The 21,970-nt window shown below is 36.4% G+C and overlaps 1 protein-coding gene and 1 pseudogene across 3 annotated transcripts in view; one reads left to right on the forward strand and one right to left on the reverse strand.

Moving 5' to 3' along the window:
- MLLT3 (MLLT3 super elongation complex subunit) overlaps nucleotides 1–21,970 on the reverse strand; it is a 289,127-nt gene that overhangs the window by 233,083 nt on the left and 34,074 nt on the right. The gene's annotated exons all lie outside the window — the stretch shown is intronic.
- LOC114040852 lies at nucleotides 13,770–14,387 on the forward strand (annotated as a pseudogene).

Raw genomic sequence — 21,970 nt, forward strand, 5'->3', positions numbered from 1 at the left:
GGGCAACTTCTTATGTTCTGGCAAAGCTCCAAATCCTATACACCCAAGGTGATCAAATGAATTCATGTATCTAAGCATTCTTCTCATATCCACCACATGTTCCCACTTATGAATGATATAATCTTAAAGTTGGGAGAATTATAAATTTAGAATTAGAAAGAACCTTAGTCCAAACCCCTCATTTTATAGATGAGAAAAGTGAGGCCCAGGGAGATGGAGGAAATGACATGCCCAAGATGGCACAAGTAATAAGTGAAAGAGTTGAGATTTGAACCTAGGTCCTCAAACTTTAGATTCACCATTCCACTGTACCACATAAGTCAGTCAGTTAGTAAGTCAGTTATTCTGTAAGGATTTATTAAGTACTTATTATGTGCCAAGCACTATGCTGAGCATATCAAGAAAGGCAAAAAATAAAATAAAGTAAAATAAACAGTCCCTGCTCTCAAGGAGCTCTAATGGGTAAAACAATATGCAAACAACCATGTACAAATACACACACAAACACACACACACACACACACTCACACACATATACACGAGAGAGAAGGGACTCTAGGAAAGACTAGGAAAGGCTCCTTGTTGTATGTCCTTTATTTTCAAAGAGAACCAATGACATCACTGGGTGATGTATTGACTTGCATATGAATTTGATTTAAGTGAGGCAGAGTTGCACAAAACTGTCAGCCTCATTGTTTCTTCCAGAGTCATCAAAGTCCAGTGGCAAAACAAGGTCAGAACAAGTGGGGATAGCCTGGATATAGTAGATGACCTTGGCACCTTTGATGTCTGACCCAGCTCTAAGTGCTCCATAGCTCCTATGTCAGCCACCTTCACGGCCGTTGAAAAAGACTGTTCTCATCCACCCAGTCTGCTGCTGGGGGAAGTGTTCACAAGCTTGGGGTAGACATCCCCCTAACTCACTGATGGGTTTGAGGTCTGTAGGTTACCTTTATCCTGGTTTGGCGAGTCTACTGAGACAGTTTTACCAAGGTATGGCCACTCGCACATGCTACAGTTTTGTGGAGCCAGAGCTGAGAGTTGAATGACAAATGGACAGCAAAGATGGATGAGCAGACTTGAAAAGGGCTCGGCAAGTCGTCATACCAGAGGTGCTAGTCCTTCCTGAACACTCCATATGCCCCAGGAAAGGCTCCTTACAGAACTGTGGGATCTTAGCTGAGATCTGAAGGAAGCCGGGGGGAAGCCAGGAGGTGGAAATAAGGAGGGAGTGTCCCAGACATGGAGATAGTAAAAATGCTTAGGGTCACAAGGTGTTCAAGGAAAGGAAAAGAAGGCTGTGTCTCTGGGTTACAGGGAACACAAAGGAAAGTCATTGTAAGAAGACTAGAAAGACAGGGAGGGGCCAAGTTATGAAGGGTTTGGCTTTTAAATACAGAATTTAGGAAACACTTTTCCCTGAAATAGTTCGTATTCCCTTTTTGGATGACTTCAGATGATAGAAAATGCTTCCTTACAATGAGATGATCTATACCAACTTCTAGTTCTGCCACCTGTAGCTACAAAGAACATGTGGCTTTGGGGGAAAACCACTAGATTTGGAGATTAGGGCAGAGGTTAACATTCTCAACTGTCATCATTTCAAATTCAGACTCCCTTGAGATAAATCTCAAGAAGAGATCTTTCTACTAATTTTATTCCCCTGTCCTGAAATGTCCCTCTCCATTCAATCCAAATACAGATATAGAGGATACTTAGCACCTCATTCAAACACAGATACAGAGGATACTTAGAGGGTGTTCACAACTGTTGCAATAAGACACAGTATTGGAAAGAATACTCAAATGAGTCAGAATAGTTGAGGTCAAGTTCTGGTTCCACCATTGGCTATCTCTGTGATCCTGAGCCAGTCACTTAAACCCTGTAGGCTTAATTTTTTGTATCCGTAAAATCAAGCAGTTGGACTAGATTATCTTTATAGGCTTAAAAGGTAGAAAGGACCTCAGAGATCAAATCCAGCCTCCAAATTGTACAAATGAAGAAACTGAGGTATAGGAAGGTTGCATCTGTTGGTTTGTCTCTGTATCTCTCTCTCTCTTTCACACACACACACACACACACACACACACACACACACACACACACACACACACACACACACACACACACACTGTATACAGAAGAGGTAGGATTTAACCAGATACCTTTTGACCTCCACATGGCTAAGTTTCCTTCCTGCTCTGGCGTTCTATGACTTTAATCTGGGGATAATCTTTACGATTATTCACAAATCTCAAGTAGGGTTAAAGTAATCAACTGACAGTTGAAAAGGCAAACAGACAGGGAAGTGAATAAGGAGTTATTAAGATCAAACTGACATACTCACTCAACAAGCATCTGCCAAGAACTGAACTAGTCATGGAGGAAAAAGAGGCATAAAAGAAACAGTCCTTGATCCCAAAGAACTTAAATCCTATGAGGGGAAACAACATAAAAAATATTCCGTCAAAAGAAAATTTTGAGGCTAGATAGTCTAACTGGCATATTTTACAGATTACTTAACTGAGGATGACAGTGGATAAGTAACCAAGCTAGCTGGTTCCATCAGAGCTGGTACCTGAAGGCAATTCTCCTGATTCTCAGCATGCTACGCTAATAATACCTACCACCTGATGTTTATATATTGCAATATCATTTACAAATTGTATTACATGAAACTTTCTCCTCACCACATCCAGTGAGGTTGGAAGAACAAGTGTTAATTTCCCAATCTGACAGAGAAGAAACTGAGCATTAATGAGGGAAAGTGATTTTTGCCTAAACAAAGTCACACAAGTAAGCAGGAAAAGCAAAATTTGAACACTAGATTCTAAATTTTGCATTCTTTTATACCAGTGAAATAGCAAATTGATGCAGAAAACTACAAATTAACATTATCTGTTGTATTTATTTATTTTGCTAAACATTTCCCAATTACAGTATTAATCTGGTTCAGGCTACATTCTACTTTGGCCAGCAGGCTATGACTTAGACAAAGAATCTCAGCTTTACACTATTCTGTAGCTTCCCCTTTTAACACCAACTTTTTTTAAACTAGGAACCCCAGATTTACAAATTAGAAAAAAAGAAAAATACAATATTGGGACTTCAGAAGACTTTTTTTTCTAATATACTAGGAAGAAGTAATTAAAAAACAGACTAATCATAAACATGAGTTTTATAAAATGCCAAATCAACTTGGAAGGAGGTCAAAGTAAGGCTAAATTTTCTTGAAGTGGATAAACACATACTCACAATGAGACAAGCACTAGTGAATATACATTATGAGCTTTGATTATAAAGCCTAACCTACACTATATTCTATTTTTACTATAAAATTGACCCACTTTAAAAAAGGCAAGCCAATGAACATGTGTGGATTTAAGTCCCCTAATAGCAAAGGAAAGAAATTGACTGCAAAAGAAATATCTGAGTACTAAAACAAATTGAAAAAAAAGTAGAATATGTAATTCCTTTAAAAAGTGACACTAAATTACCATATTCTAATCCTTTTGCAACAACTCCTTCATCAAATAGGTACTAACATTGAAAACTTTTAGAATGCTGTTAGGAAAGGAACAATTTCATTCAACTGTGCAACTGCCAACTCCTTGCCTCCTAAAATAACTAAATATAGGAACATTTTGGTTAGAAGAAGGTATGGCCCTGATCCAGAAGAAGGAAAACATCTATTTGAATAGAGCAGGCCCCTTAGACAAAATTAAAGCTGTATCAATTTTGCCATGAGGCCCAAGAGGAAAAAACCATCATGTTAGAAATCTGGACTCACAATCTATTCATTCATTTCACTGCTTGTGCAGTATTCATTTTATAAATTCTACGTACCCAGGAATATGAAAGGATACAAAACTAACAAATGAAAAGGAAATTGGTAGAAACTATTTTACCCAATTACATGCCAACAAACCTTATCCCTTAAAATAGATTAACACTTACAAAAATAATGTTACTTTATACATCCAGACTGACCAGTAGAAATAGAGAATTCAACCCAATATCGGGGGGAAAAAAATCAAACATCATAAATGAATTCCCACTGCAAAGCAACCCAGGCCCAGATGGATTTCCAAGTGAATTCTATAAAACTGCATAAAAATAATCAACTGCAATACTACATAAACTGTTTGTAAAAATAAAGGAAGAAGGCAACAAACCCCTTCTATACTACCTAAACTGGATCGAGATAAAAAAGAATGAAAAATATCTAAAAGTAATATGATATGAAAATGAGGAAAATATTAAGAAGGTGGCTATGGTAATATCTATATTGATCAGGTTGTATTTTTATCAGGAATGCAGGAATAGTTCAATATTAGGAAAACTATAAATATAAGACTATTAATCAAAACAATAAAAATCATCTGATTCAATCAAGATACAGAAAAGGACTGACACAAAAAGTACAAACAAATCTTTCCTTAAAATAGTAAACAGTATCAAAAAACAAAAGCCTGCAGTACTGTAAGAAAGAAACTTTAGAAGTCTTTCCAGTTAGATCAGGGGTAAAACAAGGATGTCAACTATGAACCTTCTCATTTAATAGTACTAGAAAAGCTAACTATAACATTTATACAAAAAAAAGAAATTGGAAAAATAACCATAGACAAAGAATAAACAAAATTATTGGTTTTGCAGATAATATTATGGTTAACTTAAAGACCCTAGAGATTAAAGAAAAATTAATTAGAAGAATTGGTAACTTTGATAAAGAAGTCAGACATAAAACAAACCCCCCCAAAAAAACAATGGTCTTTTTGGTATATTACTAACAAAACCAAGCAGGAAAAGATTTTTTCAAAAATAGAATAACTACAGAATGCATAAAATATATGGAAGTCCCTCTACCAAGACACAATCAAGACTCAGGAATACAATTACAAAATACAACAAAAAATTAAGACAAATAATTAGAGAGATATAAATTGTTATTGGTTGAGCCATGCTAATAATAAAAGCTACAATACTAACTAAATTAATATTAATATACATATTTACTGCCAAACCAAACTATCAAAGGAAAATGATGCATATGAGAAAAAAATCATCAATAAGACATTGTTTAAAAATGCAAAGAAAAGAAAAAAAAGGAGACAATTATTACCTCGTTAAATTTAGTACAGATTTCTTTTTTTAAATCTGTAAGGAACAAGTTCACTATATAAAACCAGGGGAGGCAGCTAGGTAGCACAGTAGATAGAGCACTGGCCCTGGATCCAGGAAGACCTAAGCTCAAATCAAGTGTCAGACACTTGACACTTACTAGCTGTGTGATCCTGGGCAAGTCACTTCACCCCACTGCCTCGCAAAATAATAATAACAATAATAATAATAAATAAAACTAGGCAAAAAATACTTAAATTTAGCTGGAGTAACAAAAAGTCAAGAATCTCAAGGGAATTTTTTTTAAGTGGGAAAGGAGTCTAGCAGTAACAGAGCTTAAATTCTGCTATAAAGCAGCAATTGTCACAACTACTTTGTAATGGTAAAAACTAGAAATTTTGATCAATGGAAGAAGTAAACAAGCTTGAGAAGCAATTATTCATAGTAGCGTAAGATTAGATTAAATCCAAGATACTAACTATTGTGGTAGGGACTACCTATTTGATACATTCTATAATGTAACTAAAAAAGACTCTGGCAAAAATTATATATAAACCAAAATACCACATCATGTCACAATAAAGTACAAATAGTTACATGATGAATATAGAAAGTTCTATTATCTCAAACAATTAGAGCAGAGAATAATATACCTTTCTTAACTACGATTGAGTATTGAATTTTCACCAAAACAAGATGAGGTGATCAGAAAAGATGCAATGAAGAATTATGATGAGATAATATCAAAGGTTTTTAGCAAAAATGAAATAGATGCAGTTTGAATTAAAAGGGAAGCAGTTTACTGGGGGAATCTTCATGAAATTTTTTCTGATAAACTTAATATCAAAAGTATATAGAATCATCCTCCAATAGATAAGTGGTAAAGGATATAAAATTGGCAATCCTCAAAGGAAGACATTCAAGTTATCAATAACATATTATAAAAATGCTCTAAATCACTAATAAGAGAAATGAAAATTGAAACTCACAGGTTCAGTCTCACAACCATCAAATTGGCAAGGATGATAAAAAAGGAGAGGGGGGATATTAGAAAGGCAATGGAAAGACAGCTCCATTAATGGACAGTTAGTAGAGCCATGAACTGGTTCAACAATTCCAAAAACAATTTAGAACTATTACCCCTACCCTGTAATTGCTAAGCACAAATAAACCCTTTGACCCACGTATTCATCATATACACACAAAGAGTTGATAAATAAAGGGAAAGAACCTATGTATACAAGAATATTTCTACAACTAGAAAATAAATGCTCATATACCAGAAAAATGGCTGAACAACTGTGGTATATGAATGGAATAAAATATCATGCCTTAAGAAATAAAGAATATGATAGATTCAGAGAAATGGAAGCAAATGTATATGAAATCAGAAAAATTTATGCAGTGAGTATAATAATAATATGAGGGGAAACAACACTGAAAGACCTCAGAACTCCGACCAAAGTAGACTATCATGACTTCAAAAGATACCTACCTCCTACCATTTAGGAGACAATGGACTAGAGCAGAGGTACAGTAGAAGGCCTGCATTCTCAGACATAACCAAAATACTGACTTGCTTTGCTTGATAACATTCTTATTAAGAGAGAGGCTTCAAATTGGAAGGACAGATACAGGAAAATAGAAGAAGGGAATAAGAGAAGGGGAGGTGATAGAAGGGAGGGCAGATTAGGCGAAGAGGCATTCAGAATGCATGCCATCTTGGGATGTGAGGAGGGGCAAAATGGGGAGAAAATTTGGAACTCAAAATCTTGTGGAAATGAATGTTGAAAACTAAAAATAAATTAATTAATTTAAAAAATCAGGTGAAAATATTTGATCCTTCAAACAATTTTAAAAGACTCAAGAATTTTGAACAATGCAATGACCAGCCATAATTCCAGAGGATGGAATGCTGATGATGAATGTTCCTGATAAAGATGATGGATTTTAGATGCAGGAATGAGACATGTATTTTTTGATATGGACAAGGTAGGAATTTATTTTGCTTAATTATGCATATTTGCTACATGGATTTAGTTTTTGTTTTTCACTGGAGGGAGAGAGAAAGAAATGCTTGTTAATTGAAAATAAATTATTTTTAAAAATTGGAAGAGCAGAGGACAGTGGTGGGTTAGAAAATGGTGACAGATATGAAAAAAAAGCATCAAGATTTTTTTAATGCAAAGAAAACAAAAAAGAGAAAGACACAAATAATTACTACCTTGTTAAATTTAGTATAGACTTCTTTCTTTTAAAACTTAGGAAAGAAGTTCATAGTTTCTTATATAATTCTCTTTTTTGTGGGAGGGGTATAATTGTTGGTGACTGTTAAGTTCACAAATAAAAATAAAATTTTTAATTAAAAAAACCATTGTATTAGAAGATAGAAAAGCTAGATTCTACTTCTGGCTGTTCTACCCTTCACCTTCCAAATTACCCAAGCAAATCTTCACCCCTCTGCACTTCGTTTTCCTCATCTGAAAAGCAGGGATCTCTTCCTTATCTAATTCATAAAGATGGACAAAAACCAAAAAAGGATTCTATAGTACACATAAAAAAAAAGCATAAATTTTGAGGTAGAGATAAAAGTAAACACTTCAAAATGGCAAAATAAAGATTTTTTAAAATGAAAAGAAAAACCTGCACTGCTTCTAGGAAGAAACCACCTCTAAATAACATTAATTCCCTAAACATTTACTTACTATAAAGGAAATTTATTTATTGATAAATATGAGCAGATTCATCTTTTTAAAAAAGAAAAAAAACACAAGAAGCCTAAAAAAACTAGAAAAACTAAAAAGTTATTTTGTTGAAAGTGATAAAAAGAATGTAAGGTATGAGGAAGTGTGGAGTGTGGTTAGAGCACTAGAGTTCTATTCTACTTCTGCATAGGTGTTCTAGTCCAATATGACTTACCTGAACCTTTCTCTCATATGAATTGGTTCAAGGAAGGGAAGAATACACAGTCTTACCCAACAGGGAAGCATGAGGGAAAGAGGCAAAATGACTTAGCATGGTGCCTTTGGCCAAGTCTCTTCACATTTCTCAATGGAATATATACACCCTTCCATCTCCACTCTAGCTCATCCCACATATCAACCAGCTTCCAAACATCATTTCTACCTCCATAACATTTCTCCCTTCCATCTACTCCTAAAGGGCTACCAACATAGTTCAGGCCCTTCCCCTTCATTATCCCAATTATTGAAATGATCCTCTGAATTGGTCTCCATTCCTCAATTCTCCTCCCTTTACAATTCATCCTCCTAAAAACTGACAAAGAAATTATCCTAAAGTGAAATTATCCTACTCAAAATTCACTGGTGCTCTCATTATATTACAAACAAATACAGACTCTAGCTTGTCATCAAAATCCCTTTACAACCTGATTCCAACATACATTTCCAGGCTTATCATACATTATTCCCATTCATAAACTCTACCTTCCAGTCAAATTTTACTCCCACATAAGATTTCATTCAGCATCTCTGCTTTTACAGTAGCTGTTCTTCATGAAGATAGAATGCACTCCCCTTCTTCACCCCCAGATCTCACAATCTCTGGTTTCTCTCAAAATTCACCTCAAGATCAACCTTCTCAAAGAAGCTTCCTCCATCCCAACTTCAGGTGCTTGAACCCTTAAAACTACTCTGTTTCATGTTTGTATTTACTGACATACAAAATGGTTGTAACCCACAAGAGAATGTAAGCTCTTTAAAGCTAAGTCTCTTTAGTTTTCTAGCACAGTGCCTAATACATAGCTAGTATAGGCATAAAGCTTATAGATTGTAAAGTCAAATTCAACAGTATCACAGTTGTTGCATAGTGACTTGAGATCTTCAGATAAAATGGATAACAATTTGAAAAGAAATCAATCACCTCCCCCATCACCTTGTTAACATGAGTCACTGCAACCAAAATACTCTAAAATTTTCAATGATTCTTAGATCTCATTAAAAGTCCAAATTCTTCAACCTAATGTTCAAGGTCCCCCACAATCTAGAGTCAGCCTACCTTTCCAACTTCAGTTCCCACTACTCTTTTATATATGTGCTTTGTTCTAGCCAAAGCAGTCTATTTACTAAGACTATTTGCTGACATAGCTCTAATATCCAAATATCCTAACACAAGTTCTGTTTCCCTTTCTCCTCCACCCATTAAAAACTCTTCTCAAAACATAAATTCTAACATCACCATAAAACTTTGATTGGTATCTCAAAGAGATTTTCATTGTTATATTTGTTAGTGTGAACTATTATTTTTAAAAGATCTGACTAAAGAGCAAGATTCAATTTCATGTTTCTAATTTAGTTTTAAAGAAAGAAGTTATGGCGTTCTAATATTTATAATTAATAATGAAAAAACAGAAGAGACACTACTCTCCAGAGAGTTGGGAACTACTCAGATAAAGAGTCAGGTCAAAATAAAGCAAAGTTAATCAAGTGTTTAATTAAATAATTGCCTGACAAATGGTCATCAGCTTCTGCTGGATGACTACTTGTGGAGTATGTTGTAGTGGTGATTTTCCTTTAGTGCATGGGTTGGATTAGATGCTGCTGAGTGACTCTGTGATCATCCTGTGTAAGGTGCAATTCTTGGTACTGGGTACACAAAGATGAAGCAAGTTATTGTTCTCAAGAAACTTCTATTCTAGGGGTAGCTAGGTAGTGCAGTGGATAGAGCACCGGCCCTGGAGTCTGGAGGACATGAGTTCAAATCCGGCCTCAGACACTTCATACTTACTAGCTGTGTGACCCTGGGCATGTCACTTAACCCCATTGTCTAACCAAAAAGAAAGAAAGAAAAAAACTTGTACTCTAGTACAAGGGTGAGACAAGTTCACAAAGAATTATGATGAAATAATATGAGTACATGCAAAGGAGAAGTTTAAAAAAAAGAATATCCTAAAAAAGTAATACAAAGATATCCTCTGCCTCTGGGGATTCCTGGTTTCCATCAAACTCCTGCTCAAGGAACACATTCAGGAAGCTGTCCCTGATCCCTACTACCAGCTATCAGTGCTCTCCTTCCAAAACAAATATATTTTGTATATGTGCATGTTGTCTCCTCTGATAAAATGTAAGCTTCCTCAAAGCAGGGACTGTTTCATTTTTGTCCTTTACTTACGGCACATAATAGGCATTTCATAAATATTTGCTGATTGACTTAAGTATAGTTAAAAATATAGCTCAGTTACAAGTACTTCAAGGAATGACTCATATAATTATAAGTCAGAAAATAAACTGGGTCCTTATGAGGCCCAAAAAGCCCCCTTCTCTCAAATTTATTTTTTTGGGGAAAAAAAAAAACTATGGCAGCAGTGTGAGAAGCCTGGAATCTGTTCTTTTTTAAATTATACCAATCTCACCAGTTGCAAAAAGGACAAAGAAGGCAAAGAAATAGATAAATGAAAGGAACAAGAAAAAACCATACTTTTGAAATAATACTTTCTCCTTTCTTCCCATCTCCTCTACTTTTAAAAAAAAATTGAAATTTCAAGATGAGTTCTCATCATCATCATCATCAACGATTTCTCACTATAAAAATCCATAGAGATCATCTAGTAAAAATCTCCTCCCCTCCATTTAGGATGAGGAGACCAAAGCCCAGAGAGGTAAGATGACTGGGTCACACATGTGTTAAGTGGCATACAGAATTTCAACCCAGGACCTCTTACTTCAGATTCATCACTTTTTCCACTATACCACACTTATCCTCCAATTTCTCAGCAAGTTTTTAAACATAAAATAATCTTGCTTCATTAAATCAACAATTCCTAAGTTGACTTTCTTTTAAAATTCTATGAAATAAAGACCCATTCAAGTGCAGAGAAAATGCAGACATTATTTAAAACACCACTTTCCCATGCAACTATAGTAGTAATTGCTTTTGAAAACCTACATCAAGTTTTCCTCTGAACTTGGGCAAAAAAATTTCCATCTACCAATTTGCAGCTAGGTAAGGCCATTTGCTAATAGACTGTGGGTCTTAATCAGGTCAGAACAGAAAAGAAAAAAAAAGCCCTAAAAGAAAATTATTTGAAGATATAACCAATTTGTGAATTCATGCTATTAAGCCAAAACTTGATTCTCCATTCTAATTATAATCAGGAAAATGGCACAATTAACTACTTTACATTTAACTTTGAATCCAAAGCATTATTGTAACCACTATTTATGGAAAATAATCTGAAGAAGGAAAACTGCTATTTTAATGCACTCCATGGGAAAAGCTAGAAAGTTTGAAGAACTAGAGAACCTCTCAACTTCATAGCTTTCAGAGCCTCCAATGGAGATTACCCAAGCATGATGATCACCACTACAGAAATACCACTGGCATCCTACAGCTAAATGTTACATGCCAAGCCAGTCATACTGTAATTTTCCACTTAAAAATAAATTGTCAGTCATTTAAAATCATTTTAATCATTATTTTACCCTTTCCTTCATTCAGCACCATGACAGATTAACATCCACAGCTACTGCATAAAGCAAATACTCCATGACAACTCTTGCTTTTTAGTTATCACTGGAACTATTTCCTCAAAACAAAACAAAAACAAAGTCATACTTCTCTGCCACAAGGGAGTAACAATCTCATATTGGCCCCTAGAATCTAAATTTCATGACGTTAGTCTTGAAAATTATAGTCTTTGCTATATGCCTTCCAGTGACGGAAATGCTACTTTTTGGATGATAGGACTGCATCGAAGGATCACAGATTTAAGACTATAAGCAAGCAAACTCATTTTTACTCACGTATAGTCTGTATGTATATCATGGATAGTCCAACCCCTCATATTTACAAAGGAGAAAACTGAGTGCCAGAGAGGTTATGTAATGACCAAGATAGTAAATAGAGTGGCAGCTCTTTTCTTTCAAAATTGTCTCTCAAGCCCCCACAATATTAAAACAGAATTTCTTTTTTTTTCCAAACTGTGGTTCATAAGCATCCTGGAGATTATTTTCCTGCAAGTTGGATTAATATTTAAGTGTCACATGCAGTTACTAAATTTCCCTATGAAAGAGATATTTATTAAGGATGTACTGAGAGCAGATCATTGTGCTAGACATTAGGGGAACAGTTCTTAGGACACTGCCTTGTACATAGTAGGCATTTAACAAATGACTGAATTTAAGTGAATTAGAGAACCAAAAGTGTTATCCAAATAAAAAGGCATGAAAACATTTAGATCCTGATTGAAGCATTTTCTACCTGCCTTCCCCAGAATCTGGGTTGGTTCCAGCCTAAGGGTTACCACTTTATGCTGAAACTGTTCCAGAAAGTCTGGTCTCTTTTGCCTAACAGCAAAAATCAGGTCAAAAACTATCCTGAGGTTTCTAAGTCACTCCCTCTGAGGGTAATGAAATTTCAGGCAAATTTCACACCCATCCCTGGTGATAAAATGAAAGAAGAAATATTAAGCCAACAATGAAAAAAAAAAAGTAGTTTACCTAGCAACATTCCAAAACTAGCTTCCAAAGTTGTTAAGCGTATGTTGGCATTCTTGATACACATACTTTGGCCATGCCCAGTACTTAATAAAAGTTCCCAAAATGACCTTAACTGGAGCTTTACAAGTCTCAGAAATGGAAATTTCTTAGACAGTTTGTCTCCTCTACAATCACGGACAATTTCAAATTTTTTGAATTAATACATGATATGACAATAAACTAGATCTAAAGAAATGCAGGCTGAAAATCAGATCACAGACTGTGGGACACAAAAAGAAACCACATAGAAAACCCTTAGCAAAATTAATATTTTTAAATGTCAAGAAAAATGGAGGAGTTATGATTATAGATGGAATGTTTATTTCATCACTCTTCAAGGCATCAGCAATTAAAGCAGAGGCTAGAATTTTTTTTTGCCACACTACAAAACTGAGTAAAAATTAGAAATTAACACATCCTCCATATAGCTACCAAAATAATCTCCCTAAGCACCAGTCTAACCATGGCCCTCTCTTCCAGGGGCTGTTTACTGACTATAGGATAAAACACATTGGCATTGGAAGCCTTTCACAATCGAACTCCAGTCCACCTTTCCAGGATTACTTAACATTCTGCCCCTTCGCACTGTCCCTGTCAGAGACCAGCTGGCCTATTAGCAGGGCCTTAAAGTTAAGTGTACCCGCTTCCATATAAAATGCTTTGGCAGTGTGTTCTCCAGGGAACAAATAGAGAGTGTACTTCCTACTCATCTCTACTTCTCAGAATTCCTACCATTCTTAAAAGTTTGCCCCATGTACCATCTGATACTGATTTCTGATCCCCCTTATTGTTGTTAAGTGTCCTCTCTTTCCTCCTCAAATCCCTATCAATTAATCAACTGACCAACAATTACAGTGCACCAGGCAGGCACTGTTAGTCACTTAGGAATGTAAGACAACGAATGAAAAAATTCCTATTCACAATGGGCTCACATTCTAATGAACGATACAAGTACATCTAAGTGCATATCAAAATATATACAGTACCAATATAAATTTGATAAATATAAGTACATACAAAGGAACGAAATAAAAGATGTCTGAGCTACATCATAAAGGAAGAGACAGATATGAAAGGGATAGAGACGAGGTACATTTCAGACACATGGCATGACATTGCAAAGGTACAAATGCCAGAAATAGAGTGTGACAAATGAGGAACAGAGAGAAAACCAAATTGCAGAACGAAGCAGCAGCTCGTCCAGTGGGAGCCTGTGGACCAGGGTCACGGTCATGTGGCGAGCTCCTGTTGGAGCTCTATCTTCTAGATTTAAGCTCCTGGAGCTGGCCCTGGCCAAAGGGTGTTGCTATAGCAGTGACTTGGATCAAGATCGAGAGGAACAGAAGCTACTTCTGGACTCCAGCAGTCCCCCAGTCAAGACTCTAAATGGAGCAGAACCCAACTACCACAGCCTGCCTGCAACCCATATGGATGAGCAGGCCTTGCTGTCTTCTATCCTTGCCAAAACAGCCAGCAACATCATTGATGTATCAGCAGCAGATTCCCAGGGCATGGAGCAGCATGAGTACGTGGACCATGAGACAATACAGTACCCGCCTGGCTGACCTGAGCAGTAGCTTGACTCACGGGAAGAAGCAGCCACCACTGCCATCACTCACCAGCCAGCCCCAACAAGTGCTTGCCAGTGACACTGTCCCCTTTGCAGATTTGTAGCAGGTCTCCAGAATAGCTGCTTAACCCAATAGTGCACTTTCCCAGATCTGGGTCAACACAAAAGAGAAGTTGATCATGCAGTTTGGGGCCCCATGAGGACAATTTCTGGAGATCTCTCTCTTGTTCCCACCTTCCTTTCCCCTTATTTCTTCCTGCTTTATACAAAAACCTAACTCAACTACTAATCACAGAGGAGAAGCTACCACAGGAGTCCAGAGGTGTTTGGGGGCCTCATGTTGATACAAAATGTGTTCCCAAGAAGCCTTTGTGCCATGTGGCCCTGGCTGAATGCTTTGTGGGGAGAATCTATAATGGTTTTGCCACTTGGGGGAGTTGGGGAGAGGCAGAGATAGAGGAGTGGGAAGATAGGGACTTGAATATGAATCATTATTTCATGATTGGAGGTGGTGGGTAAGAAGAGATTTGGCTTCCTTGAGATCACCCTTCTGTATGGGGCCTGAACTGATATTTAGGGACTTAGAACTAAATTGGTTGTTTGTATTTCTCACACTCAGTTTTTACATTTGATCCTTTAATTTTATTTATTTGTTTCCATAAAGGACATCTGATCCTTTAATTTTATTTGTTTCCATAAAGGACATCAAAAAAAAAAAAAAAAAGATAGGCTGGAACAAGATTATGAAGGGCTTTAAAAGCTAGATAAAGTGGGGAGGGTTTTTTTTAATTAGATGCAAATGAAAGCCACGGAAACTGGTAGAATAGAGTCACATGGTCAGATCTGCACTTAAAGAAACTTACTTTGGTAGCAATGTGTAAGATGGAATGGAGGTGAGACAGAGAAATCTAGTTGAAAAGTATACAGACTTGTATACACACGTCTACATGTTGTATCCCTCAATATGATATGAGCTGTTTAAGGACAGGGACATCTTATCTTTGTATGATATAATTGGATTTTAATAAAGGCTAGTCAGAGGCAGCTAGGTGGCACAGTGGATGAATCACTGGGTCTGGAGTCAGGATGACCTTATTTCAAATCCAGCCTCTGACCCTTACTAGCTGTGTGACCCTGGGCAAGTCACTTAATCTCTGTTTGCTTCAGTTTCCTCAACTGTAAAATAATAAATAGATTATAATAAATAATAATAATAAAAGATAACAGCATCTACCTCCAAGGGTTATTATGAAGATCAAAGGATATAATATTTGTAAAGCACTTAGCACAGTGCCTGTGACATAAAAGGTGCTACATACATGCATATTCCCTTCCCTTCCTCCTTCATCCTCTCCATGGACTTAATTATATTGGAACTAATAGATATTTTTTAAAAATAAAATGGCTAATTAGAACAAGTCCTGGCCAACTGCCTTTGTAAAAAAAAAATGTGTCAGTCATAAATTTCTCTTTGGTTTAATATTATACTTATTAATAACTGAATAATTACAGTGTCATATTTTTGGTTGAACACTTGTTCCTTAATGTGACTGTGTAATTAAAAACATTCATTTTTCAATTGCAAACAACACACTATTCATTGATTCCAAAATTTTTGTTTGGGGAGGATTAAAAATGAAGCTTGTGTCTCTAAAGGTTTTCACAGTGAGATCTGATGTGAATGGTTTCCAATTTGACAACTTTTAATGTGGAACAAGCAGCCACAAGTTAAGTCAGTCACATTAGATATAAAAAGAATGAATGGAGTTTCATTAACAACTTAAAATACATCTATAGAGAAGAGTTAAAATCTGAATTAGTAGAACAGGGAGGCAGTGTGGTACTGTGGAAAGAGCACTAGCTTTAAAGTCAGAAGACCTACGTTCATATCCTGCCATGGAAATTACCCTCTGTGACCTTGAACATGCTAATTAACCTCCCTAGTACTCAGTTCTCTTCTCTGTACAAGGGAATGGGGCTACTTGGCCTCAGAGGTCCTTTCCAGTTCTAGTGCTAAGAACTTATGACATGTAACTTTGCAAAAGCAGACTATGGGGGAAAAAACAGCCCTATGGGATTTCAACTGATTCACACCAGGTTCTTGTTAATCAGGTCAGGAATCTTCTACCCTTCCTCTTGCCCCACCCCAACTTTGCCCCTACCTCCTTCAATTGATCAATAGCAAACAATGTGCTTAAAAAATGTTTGCTGAATAAATCTAACTCAGTCCAACCTGCTGAGAAATAACGGAAGAGAAAGTTGCTATTTTTAGGGCTGCCAAATTATAGATTGGTTCAAGTTCATGAAAATCTGACAGTTCAAAGTCCAAAAGTATAAAGCTAAAAATTTCAGAGTAATTTTTTGCTTTAGAAAAGTGTTCTCTGAATGATTCTTTCAAAATACCAAGTTCCAGTAGAGCATTTAACAAATGATCTTATTAACAAAAATTAAGCTTACAAACTTTCTGGAAGGTTTTTATTGAGCAAAATGAAATACACCTGTATTAGACTAAACTCCTTCATTCCACTCTCCTAGGTCTCAACTACGAAACAAAATTCTCCTCCCAAGATAACCTCATCCCTTCAAATCTCATTACCATATACTGGATATTCAGATACTTTCCCACCTCCTCTCCCCTCTGATTGAAGGCTTCAGGATAGAGTACTAAATTCCTCCCAGAAACTGGACTTCCAGCTTACTCAGCAACTCTGCCTACAAGCTCTGCTTAACTTCAACCCCACAGAACAAGATGCTGTACCAGCAGGACTACAGTCTCCCCCTCTTTTAGTAGCTTCCTTTTGTGTATTATCTTCCCCCCTTAGATGGTAAGTTCCTTGAGGGCACAAACTGTCTTTCTTTTTCTTATTTGTATCTCCAGAAATTAGCACAGTTCTGGGGACATAGGAAGCACTTAATATTTATTAAATTACGTTGAATTACAAATGTGTCATTATCAATACTACTAATGCAACAGGAAGACTAGTCCCTTGGCCAGTAACAGAAGATGATGAGCTACTTTAACAGATGGAATTTCTATTCCCTCTCCTTCCATCACCACAAAAAAATGCAAAAAGAAAACAAAATTTTAAAAAAAAAACCTTGAAATGTGTCCCTGGTACAACATTGGAGGTAGCTGGAGGTGTGATCTTTATTTTTTTTAATGCTATATGGACCATGACACCAAATGTATTTTCTAAATGTATCAGATGAAAAGTAAAATTAAGCATATTGAATCAGAGAAGATTCAACTCAACACAACACACTTTATTTTTATTAAATGATTACTTATGGGTAAAGTTCAATGCTTAATGCAGGAAATGAGAGATGAAAGTGCTTGCCTTCAAAGACCTTATACTTTAATTTGAGGAGAGACATACAAATAATTATAATAAAAGTTAAGACTATGATTAAGAGTATAGGAGGTGCCAAACAAGAGATTTGAATAGGGAGTGATCATCCTTACATGGGAAAAGACAAAGAGAAGTGCCCTCAGCAACATTATAATTAAGGGAATTTGGAACTAGTTGAAAAAAAAAAGACCTAAAGACTAGTCATCAATGGTGTGCTGTCAATGTGAAGGAAGCTCATAAAGAATCATGGCCTGCTCTGTTAATCACTTTTTTTTTCAGTAGTTTGGATAAAGGAAGAGATGACATGCTCAACAGCTTTTTGGATGATGTTGTCCTTGAAAGGATAGCCAGCATATTAAATGACAGTCACAATTCAGTATGGTCAACAGGCTAAGAAAAACAAATTTAATAAAAATGAAATTTCACAGGAATAAACGTTAAAATCATACCCACTTATTTTTTTTTAAATCAATTTCACAAGTACAGGATGGGAGAGGCATGGCTAGACCACCAAATTTGTAACGGTTATGAAGGGCTTCTAGTAGAGTTCAAGTTCCATGTGTCAAGAATACGACTAGGAAATAAAATAAACAAGTGAAAAATGTCTTTTGTCTGAATTAACAGAGACAGAGTGTCCAGAATGAGGGAGATGGTGGCCCTGCTGTATTCTCTCCTCACCACAACTGTGGTATTCTTTCAGTTCTGGGTGCCACGTTAGCATAAATGGAAGCCATTCTAGAGAATAGTGAAACTAAAGACCATGCTACGTGAGGGTGAGTTGAAGGAACTTGGCACGTTAAACCTGAAGAAGAGATAACTTGGGGAGGGTCCATGGGGGGGAACAAGGATTTTGAAGAGCTGTCAAGTGAAAGAAGGATTAGATTTGTTTTGCTTGGCTCCCGAGGGAAGAACTAGAAAGAAATGGTTGGCAGTCATAGAGAAATTTCAACTTCATGAAAGGAAACTAATTTTTATTTAAATAATTCAAACTGTCCAAAAGTTGAGAGGTAGTAGGCTCCCATCACCAGAGGTCTTTAAGAGACTAGGTATATGTCCAAAAATGTGTGTCCCCATCTGCATTATGAACCCATCTTTACAACAAATGGTACATGAGGTTTTTCTTTTTTTTTTCTTTTAAATTAGAGCTGAGATAGGAAGGACAAAAAATGCTTGTTGATTGAAAAATAAAACAAAATGAAAAAGCAAAAGTAAAAAGGCTAGTAATGGACTATTTTTCAAAGATGTTTTAAAGGGGATAACCATTCAAGTCGGTGTTGAACTAGAAGGCTTCAGAGGTTCCTTTTAACTCTAAAACTGAGTGTGATTCTGTAATACTGTCAACAAAAGGAACCACAGAAGTCATAAATAAGTTGCAGGTAAATGGAAGGACAACTTAACAGATTTTTCTCAGAAAGATAGACAAAAGGAATTAGCAAGAAAAAAAATTATATCATAGATTATTTGGTCATCTCCCTTTAACACGCCCATGATCAGCAAGGCAGAGCAACATGAAGAAATCGTAAATTCTCTGTCAAAACCTATTATAAAGAATGAGAAAGTAGAAAATTTTTAAGAAGATACTGACAAAAAACTCCATTATCAAGTCTATATGTATATATCTATCTCTATACATATCTATTTATATAGTTATATCTATATAGAAATCTATAGATACACACACAAACACACATATACACCCCTCACTGTTGTTCAGTCATTTTTCATTTGTGTCCAACTCTTTGTAACGCCACTTGAGGTTTTCTTGGCAAAGCTATGGGAGTAGTTTGCCATTTCCTTCTTTAGCTCATTTTACAGATGAGGAAACTGAGGTAAACATGGTTAAGTGACTTGCTCAGGGTCACACAGCGAATAAGTGTCTAAGGGGGATTTGAACTCAGGAAGATGAATCTTCTTGGCTCCAGGCCTGGCATTGCAATCACTGTGCCACATGGCTGCCCATATACATCTTGACATGATATTTAATCTCCCATTTCCAGGCCTTTACACAGGCTGTGACCCATGCCTGGAATTCTCCCCCTCCTCCCCTTTGCATCTTGGAATCTCTAGCTCTCTTCAAGGTTCATCTCACATGCAGCCACCACCTACATCGGGACCTTTCTTGATTCCTGAAGTTAATACTCCAAAACAAAATTTTACTTTGTATTCATTTTATATTTGTTACTTTGTATTTACTTATTTCTGAATGTGCTGCTTTCCCAGGTAGAAAGTAAGCTTCATGAGAGCATGGGCTGCTAAATTTTTTAACCTGTCTCCAGAATACAGACCAGTACCTCTTCACAGGGAGAACCTAACCAATTCTTTTTGAATGGAAAAAATAAATATGAATGTCCTCTGTGAAAAATGGGGTTGGATTTAAGTGATGAGATGACTGAGGAGTTAATGCCTACATACTGTAACTATAATATAGATAGACTGGACTTTTGACTTCACTGGGATAAAGAGTTTCAGGACAGGAAATTCTCTAGGGCAATGAAGCCACTTTCATTGCACATTCTCTGCAATTTAAAGAGAATCAGAAGGCAATGAATATGTCAAACCCTGAAAAATATAACAAAAAAATGAAAACAAAATTAACTTTATCTTAATACAAGGCAGCCAGAGCGTAGTGGATTGAGAGCTGGCCTTAGAGACAAGAAGATTCAGGTTCAAGTTCCCTTCCTCCTTTGTCACATAATGATTTTGTGACCCTGGGCAAGTCATTTAATCTAAGACTTTAAGCCGTAGAGAAGTTACCAACCTGCATTAAGAGAACAAATTTCCTTGCCCAAGAATTCTCTGTAACAATTAAATCCCACGTTGATTCTCTATATATAGTGCACAGCATATAAATACATAGATATAGATATAGATGGTATACAACAGGATTGGAAATCCAGAACACCTGAGCTGAAAACCTAACTCAGACACTTACTATATGTATATCCATGGTCAAGTCGCTTGACTTCTGTCTGCCTCAGACAGTTAACTTTCTCAACCATAAAATGGGGATTATAATAGTACCTACATTTCTCACTGTTATAAGGATCAAATCAGATAACATTTGTAAGGCACTTTGCAAACCTTAAAGCAATATATAAATGCTAGCTAGCTAGCTAGCGCAGTGGTGGTGGTGGTGGTGGTACCAATAAGTGACAGTAGTAGTGGTGGTAGGAGTAGTGGTTGGAGGAAGAAGAGGAAGAGGAGCAGCATTTCTGGTTATTGACATGAAAAGATTTTTACAATTAACTGTGTTCAGTGAGAGTAAATGAATAAATCAAAGATCAAAATCAACTAAAAGAAAAGGTAAAGATAAAAAGCTTTAAATAGCTTTATTATCACCTATCTAAACCCTGCTAATAAAAAAAAAATAAGAAATGTATGCAAATAAATGTATTGTGACTCAATGTACATTTCTTAGAAAGTTTAACCGGACAGATGCCAGCCCAGAAATCACCCCAGTCAGCACATACTCAATCTCCCTGTCAAAGGGTAAGACACGGCAGCCAAGAGTCATACCAACTGCCCTTGTTATATTCTAATACAAACTCATTAGCGAAACAATTCAGCAGGAAGATTGTAAATGATATCACATTATAATTATAAACAATATCATATCACAGAACAGTGTAGAATACCAGAACAGAGAGGAAACTTGCAGAAAGCTTGATACAGATCTGACTATCATGTTGTATGTAGAGAAAGGGGCCCAGAATGACCCAAAACTTTTACTTATCACAAATTTTTCCCTGCCACAAAAAAATCTACCTTTTAAACAAGATTCTCCTAATGATGATATATAATTGTGAATAACGGAACACCATGGTCTTGGAAGAATCAAAACTATATGTGACCCAAGTGGCAGCGGAAAGATGCAAGGAGGCTGCTGCAAATTACCTATGTTGATTTAAATACAATAACTGCCTCAGAAAACATGAGCGTCATTTAGCAATGGGAAAAGAGGTCAGCCAGGAATGTAGCAAGAATAAAGGATACTAGCTAGACCACCCACATATTGCCCTGGTATTTACAAAACATAAAAAAACTGAGAAGATGTCCAGAATATTAGTTAAAGATCCTCTATGTAGGATTTATGGTTTTTTAGTTTTTTGGGTTTTTTTGTTAGGCAATTGGGATTAAGCGACTTACCCAGAGTTGCACAGCTAGCGGGTGTTACGTGTCTGAGGCCAGATTTGAACTCAGGTCCTCCTGACTCCAGGGCCAGTGCTCTATCCACTGCACCATCTAAGGGCACAGGTGGATCTCAATAAGAAAGCAAGCATAGGGACAGCTAGGTGGCGCAGTGGACAGAGCTCCAGCCTCTGAGTCAAGAGAAACTGAGTTCAAATGTGACCTCAGACACTTGACACTTCCCTGGGAAGGTCACTTAACCCCCATTGCCTCACCAAAAAAGAAGAAAGAAAGAAAGAAAGAAA

This window comes from Vombatus ursinus, unplaced genomic scaffold (genome assembly GCF_900497805.2).
Source record: "Vombatus ursinus unplaced genomic scaffold, bare-nosed wombat genome assembly UNPS02014158.1, whole genome shotgun sequence".
NCBI classification, from domain to species: Eukaryota; Metazoa; Chordata; class Mammalia; order Diprotodontia; family Vombatidae; genus Vombatus; species Vombatus ursinus.